The 7,893-nt window shown below is 43.2% G+C and overlaps 1 pseudogene; it reads right to left on the minus strand.

Annotated features, from left to right (window-relative positions):
• Positions 1 to 2,797: 2,797 nt before the first annotated feature.
• LOC128591249 (40S ribosomal protein S25-like) lies at positions 2,798 to 7,410 on the minus strand (annotated as a pseudogene).
• Positions 7,411 to 7,893: the final 483 nt, after the last annotated feature.

Genomic DNA, 7,893 nt, shown 5'->3' on the forward strand with positions numbered 1-7,893 from the left:
TTCCCGGTCAGCCACGGGTAGTTACGTGACCGTGGGCAGGCATGTGACCTCCATTTCATCCTGCCAAAATTGGTAAAATACTACTACTTAGCACCAAAGATTAGAGACAATCTGTGTAAAGTGCCTGACACGGCAACCTATCCTCTAGGAAGTTTAATAAATAGCTTATTATTAGTTCTTATTATCATTTGCTGTTGTAATCCCTTACACCACTGAAAAGCAGAGCTCTACTATAACAAACTAAAACTAGCCAACTACCCAGCCAAAAGAGGAACGGATACTGATGAGCAAGAAAAGAAAACAAAAAAATACTGTGTTTTAAAACTTTAGTACAATTAAACAATCCTAGAGAGGTTAATCAAAGGGATAACAATGAGGAAACACCAATAACAGACTTTAAGAGGTGCCATCAGCATAGTTATCACAGCCATTAATAAAAGAATAATAATGGCACAATATGAAAAATGTCATGCTAATACATTTGGCAATTTAAATGAAATGAACAAATGCCTGAAAAATGCAACTTACCAAAGCACAAGAATAAATGCAAAAGTGCATTGAGTTTATTAATGTATCTATTATCTACTTTATCTACTAAGGAAATTAAATTTTCAAATAAAAACCTTACCAAAAGAAAGCCAAGGGCCCAGATAACTTTACTAATGAGTTCCATCAAACACTCAAGAAAACAATGATATTAATCTTACACAGCTTTCAGAAAATCTAAAGCCAGACTACCCTGTTATGAAAGTTTGATAGACATTACAAGAAAATAAATTTGCAGATTGATATCATTTATGAACACAGATGCAAAGGTATTTAAATATTAGTAAATAAAAATCTGCAACATATAAGATGTAATTCCTCATGACCAAATGGGTATTATCCTAGGAATGGAAGATTAGTTCAAGATTCAAAAATCATTCAATGCAATTTGCCACATGAACAGAATAAAAGAGAAAATCTTAGAATCATCTCCATAGATGCAGCAAAACTTCTGACAAGATTTTACATCATGTCCGGGCGCAGTGGCTCACGTCTGTAATCCTAGCACTCTGGGAGGCCAAGGCGGGTGGATTGCCCTGAGCTCAGAGGTTCAAGATCAGCCTGAGCCAGAGTGAGACCCCATCTCTACCAAAAAAAAGAAGCCGGGCATTGTGGTGGGCGCCTGTAGCCCAGCTCCTTGAGAGGCTGAGGCAAGAGAATCGCTTAAGCCCAATAGCTGGAGGTTGCTGTCAGCTATTGATGCCACGGCACTCTACCAAGGGCCACAAAGTGAGACTCTGTCTCAATAAATAAATAAATACATACATACATAGAAAAATTGAATAAAAAAAACTTCAAACTAAGACAATCGAAAGCCAATTAAAAACAAAATTTAAGAAAAAGAAGATTTTACATTGTTCATGACAAAAACTATCAGCAAACCAGGAATAGAAAGGAGTCTCCTCATTCAGATAAAGAGCGTCTGTGAAAAACCTCCAGCTAACATCACAATTAATGTTAAAGTATTGGCCACATTCCCCCATGATCAGAAACAAGACTGGGATGCCCACTCACGCCACTTCTAGTTTATTAAATTGCCACACTCAAGAACAACGTAACACCCGTTTTACTAGTCGGACCAACCTCCCTGATGGTGGCTCAAACACCTGCAGTCAGGTGGCAAATCAGGTTTGGAGTGAAAAGAGGATAACAATAATGATATTTATAATCCCCTCATGTCAAGGCGACTTACTACAGATACTCCTATTTGAAATTATCTTGCTGTGAATTTCTTTGAGGGGCAAGCATTTTCCCAGGTGCGTAGACACAGACACAGCCTCGAATCAGTGATGGAGAGGACAGAGCGTCAAACCCAGGACTTCCTGGTGCTGGGTCCATCTTCCGTCTCCCCAGCCTCTCTGCCTAGAGTCTAAGGAGCTATTTGCACACGTATTTAGATTCAAAGATCAAAGCTGATCTCACCCTCATAACTATGTTAGTAAAAGGAATGCACTACTTCCACGTGTATTGCAGTAAAGGAGTCAAAGTACATGCTGTGGAAATTTAGCAGCAGGATTTGCACCATTATGCTGGCGTTAGGGCACAAGAATCATAATCTTGCTTTCCTGGTTACACTGAGACAGTTAGTTCTATCATGTACCATACACCATCAGAGAAACCCTGGGCAGAAAACCACATCACTGACTTCCTGGCTTAGATCCTACCTAGAAGCAGCACAGAAATAATGTGGGACCATATCCCACCACAATAGCCACATGTATGATTGATAAAGCAATCAACTAAAATATGGTGAAATGATTTATATACCATATAGAAAAGCAGCAAAATGGCCAAAGATTCTCTTTTCATAGCCCTATCTTTGTAAAGCTCGCTCATCTCTCTCACACACACAGAGCTGTCTTACTGTTTGTCACTGGTAGCTTCAAAACTTAAACTTTGACCAGGAACTTCTCAGGGTGTTAACCCCAGTCCCCTAGAATTAGAGAGAAAGAGAACCCTGTCTGACTTCCAGTCCTCCTGTCAGGGTGGGAAGCCAGCTGTCCCTGACATGTGGTCAGGAAGCAGTTGATCAAATGACAGCACAATGTTCTGTGGGATTCAGATGATGTCCCCACAAGAAATGAGGTTGGAGGAGACCGTGCAGCTAAATATCAGAGACCACCATGCACTCCTTCCATCCTTCGGTAAGTGTAAAACAGGAGAGACTTGTTCCGATGCAGCGTGGCCCCAGTGGAAGGAGAAAGCACTGGGCTGCCAAACTGAAACTGCAAACAAGCAATCAAGAAATTCATTATGTCCCGGACTGAATAGCACCAGGTGACACCCTTCCTGTGGATAAGGCCGCCATGTCACTTGGAAAGGTGTGGGATTCTGACCACTGCAGAGGGTATCCAATCAGAGTCAGTGATGTTTTCTCTCTCCCAGGGACCCTCACAAGGTAGCCCACAACACCACAGTGATTAACCAGGAGGCCAGCACCTGAAGGCTGGCTGTTCCAAACAGTGGAAACCGGTAAAACCACAAAAATTGGGACCTGAAAAATTCCCTAAGAATTTCCCTGGGAAAGTTTCCATTCCTGCAGAAGTTATAGAAGGGTCATCTCAGGAAAGGCCATTCCTGCAGAAGTTGTAGAGGAGTCATCTCAGGAAAGGCATCCTATTCATGAGTCACTGTGCCAGATACTAGACAGCGACAGCATCTCACGACGCATCAGGAAACAAGGAAGAAAGATCCCTAAGCCTCTAGAATCATTTGAAGTAATAAAAAACAAAAGCAAATCTATTGTACACACTGATCGCATAAGGCCTCCCTGTGTTCTGCAAAGAGCTCACTGTATTCAGCCTACACAGCTATATCCTAGCTATAGAGAGCTCTAAACCTGTAATGCGCAATCACTATCTTCTTACAATTCAGAAGATGTTTTCGAGATTGTAACACAAATGGTTTATTCTCCAAAAAACAAATACAAACCCCAAGTCAATACGTTTGTGCTGTTTCTATCTTACTCTTGTGACATTCAGACTCAGTCCTAAGTATCACCCATGCTTTGGTTATGTTCTTAGACATTTAAAAGGGGAAGGTACTTTAGAAACCCTCTACCCCACCTTCCTCCTGGTCCTCCACAGTTTAAAATAAGGGAATTAAGGTACGGGTTGGAGGGGGGTAGGCCAAGGCCATAATCATAATGATGTTAGTGTATATCCCTCTTTAAATGCCAACAAAATAATTTTTTTGACAGGAGGTAAATATATTCACATGGGTTGCCTCTCTCCTCAGTGGGTATGAGTGACTAGTGCTATCCAGACGTGATTAATAGAAAGAGTATCATAAAATGCCACATCCCATCGCATGAGAAACTTGTCATTGTGAAGGTTGCCACAAGCGCACTACAAATGTAGACGTTCGTTTCAGACTGAAAACAATTTGGAAACAGGAAGTGTTTCAGTTGTATGAAACTCATAGTGAAAGTCCTCAAAGCAACCCACACGTCACAGAGAAGGTATTTTTAAAGTTATCATTTTATAGCACCGTACTTTAGAAAGATTTCACTACAGCAATAATGAAGCCTAGAACTCCGAAATCGGATTACAGCCTCCTATGCGTCCCACATTTCTTAGTTCCCTGTCCTTCCCCATCCCCCAGTCTCAGGCACCATCTAGCCACACTCAGTTCTGGCTCCACTTCCCGGCAAGAGCCCACAAAACTTCCCATTTCAACAACACGCCCCCTGCTGCCCTCCTGAGAAAATCATCTGGTATCTCCCTTTGCCACAGAGCTGCAAGCTTCTCTTTGAGGCTTTGTGGTACCTTAAATAGGCCTCCTTTCACATCCTCAGAAAGACCAACAGCAAACCCATTCCATATTGCAGCCCAAACCCCACTCAAATCCAGATGAAGGATGGGCCGGCTAGCACAGCCGCCACTTTATCAGAAGGGACACCAGAGTGACATGGGAACAAAGTCACAAAATCTGCAGTATGTTGCCAGTGATCTCAGCTTCCATAACTGGCCAAATGGAAGCCCACTTCTGGGTCCCACCAATGTGTCAATTTAAAAACATCCTCAGGCACAACCTTTTCTCTGTGGCCTGCTCCCTCCAGCTGAATCGTTCAGCCACAGACTGAATCACAGATCTTGAGATTAAATCTGAGGTCTTGGCACACCTGAGGAGCCCAGGAAACACAGACACTGCACAGTGAAGTCTTATTAACCAGTCACCATTTCCTTATCTCAGTCTTAACCCTCTCAGACAGTGGTTCTCACCCTTCCTAATGCGGCAATGTATTTTCATTGTTAAAAAGGGGTCACAACCCACAGGTTGAGAACTGCTCTGCTAAGAAGTCTCCAATGAAGTTGTCTGGTTAAAACACTTTATGGGGGCAAGACACGATTGCAAGAGGGACTTTACCTAACAATTGCAATCAGTGTAACTGGCTTATTGTACCCTCAATGAATCCCCAACAATAAAAAAATAATAATAATAATAATCTTTAAAAAAGAGAGAGAGAAAAAGAAAATGAACCAAAGAAATCTATGAATGTTTTGCTATCACAGATCAAAGAAACAACTTTTAAAGACAAAACTTTACTATCCATGTAGTTTTTTCTCTACTCAGTGAATAGGAACACCAGTGCAAATACATGAGGTGAAAGTGAATTTTGACTAAGTCTAAATGTTCAGTGTATGTCATAAACACAGATTTTAAAATATACACATAGGCATGCAATTTTTTTAAAGAGAAAATCATCTTCTCACTATACAAAATGACAATTGGACAAATATTTAAAGACCCACTTAATGGCCACCAAATTCTTGTTCTGCCCCTGGATCCCACATGGGCTGGTTCACCTTGACCTCGGCCCCATTTTATTAGCATGCCCAGCAAGTGAGAGATCCCATCTCTTCTGTATAGATCTCAAACTCTCCCTTACAAAGCAGCCCCTGCCCTTGCTGTTTCTGCTTTCTTTTCCCAAAGCTGCACTTCCTCCGTTTCCACATCAAATTTTGGTTTAGCAGCCATTTCCTTGCTCACTTAGTCCATCCTCTATTCTTTCCTAAACCCTTCCCCTTGAGTCACAACCAATGGAGTTTGAGCTTCCGTTATCTTATGACCAATTTCTCCTCCCAAAACCCTGATTCACCACCATCTTTCTCTTCTGCACCCATCTCCAAACTTTCGAAGGCACAGTCTAAGCGAACAGCCTGTATTTCCCCACCACCACCAGGTGCTCTCACCATAAGCACAGACAGGCAGGAGTCAGACTGGGTAGGTCTGGGTCGCCCTGGAGGGGGACTCCCCGTACCTTCCCCATACACCCCTGCTAGAGGGCTCCAGCCAACACCCAGTCCCAGAGGAGCAAGGGTCCTGGGGCAGCAGATCATCTGGGCTGGGAATTATGTATCTTTATGTGAAATCTACCAATTTTTAAATATTAGAAATTAATTTGATTTTTTAGATATTGAGGGTCATATAAAATACCTCTTCTGGTTGACTCAGCCTATGGTGCTGAAATTTGCAAAGTATGCTTTAAACCTTTGGTTTCCTTCACTCAGTGCTCTCTAAAAACAGTTCTCTTAAAGGTCCCCAGCGACCCTGATGGTGCCTTCAACAACGGCCTTTCTCCTCTCATTCTCCTCAACCTTCTGGGTCTGTGCTCTGTCTTCACACAAATTCTAATGTCAAACTGCCAGAACAGAGATTCTGTGACTCCACCCTCTCCTCATTTTTTCTGTTTCATCTCCTTTTCCTTTAGCTTATCTCACTTGATCATTTTATTTTATTTCTTTTCTCTCTCTTTCAAAAATCTCTAAGAGCAAAGATCATCCATTCTCGGGGTTTCAGCTATTCGGACCACAGAATTCACTCCCCACATCCCTCCAGCTTCTCTCCAACTTCAGGCTCAAACTCACGCGTATGCTGTTCTAGTCCCCAAAGTCCCTGTGTTGACCTGTCATTTTCCTTGACCATCGCCACCAAACCTGTTGACTCCAGCCCTTTCCTCCAGATCAGCCAGGCTCAAAACAGCCACCAATTGCTCCCTCTCTCCTACCACCCCATTGACTGTCACTTCTCTGTACCCCTTGAAAATCTGTCATGACTGGCGTTCCTCTTCTTCCTTTTGCCTCATTAGCTGTCAGCTAGACAATTAATCTGTCTCCCAAACCCTGGTTCTTTCTCTCTTTCCCCACACTCCACTGCAGCTCCAGTCCTGGCTCCTCTACTGGGCACAATTAAATGGTTTCTTGTTACTTACACAGAATGGAACTCAAGATCTTCTGCAAGCTGAGCCTTCCCCACCTTCCCAGGCTACTCTCCTTTCACTCCCTTTCCTGTCCCTTAAAGTTAACCAAATTTATTCACCTGTTTCCTAACGTGCATCACTCTCACTGGGTAAGCTACTCTCTCTTCAGGAAGAACCTTCTCTTCCCTGTATCAAAATCCCAAAGTGCTCTTGGAACGTCTCAATTGCCCCTTTTTTAATTATTTAATAAAATTTTATTTTTCCAAATATATACTTGGTTGGACCTGTTCGTGCACCTTCACCAGCTGGGGCATCTCCACCCTTGGTACTTCTGGTGTGAAACACTTGAGCTCTGGGCTTTTAAACCAATTTGATAAATCCTTTACTAAGGAGCTCCTGCAGGGCTGCCCTGGCCAGGGAACCTCAAACCTTCAGTTTCTCAGAGACCACGGCTGGGGTTATCCGCTTATGGTTGGGAACTTCCTTACAGAGTTTGCCATACTTAGCTTTGTCAAACAAGACTATATTGTTGCCCTTGTCCTGAACTTTGCCTTTGGACTGCTTCTCCTTTTTGACCTTACTCCCAGATTTTTTCACTGGTCTTTGTCCTTCTTGGCCAACTTTCTGGCATCTTTCTTCTTCTTGCCGTCCCTGGGTGGCATTGCAAAGCTCAGAGAGGAGCTGCCACTACCACGGCCTTGCCAAGAAGTCAGACAAAAAGCCAATTGCCCCTTGACTAATGTATCTTTTACTCTGGAGAAACTGTATAGGCTTGATTCTGTCCTGTGGGAGTCCTTGTCATAGTCAATTCCCCTTTAGACTTTCAGCGCGTGTGTCATCATGGTATAAGCATGGGTTCCCTGGAGGGGCAGGCTTTGGGACCCACCTATCTGGGCTCCCTCACAAACCTGGCACAGTGACTCCCACCAGCATGTGTTGGAGGACCAGGAGACGAGGCCAACATTCTGACTGTGGGCCAGGGTTACTATGGCACGGGTTTCCTCTGGCTGGGTCTCCCCTAGCAGTGTGGGAAAGTGAGGACTCCCTGTCTTAAGGATGAGGAAATTTGGGGATTCCAATGACAGATAATACAGAGTGGGTAAGGTACAGGTGTCAGCTCACATTTCTCACTTGACCTTGACGCT

This window comes from Nycticebus coucang, chromosome 1, assembly GCF_027406575.1.
Source record: "Nycticebus coucang isolate mNycCou1 chromosome 1, mNycCou1.pri, whole genome shotgun sequence".
NCBI lineage: Eukaryota > Metazoa > Chordata > Mammalia > Primates > Lorisidae > Nycticebus > Nycticebus coucang.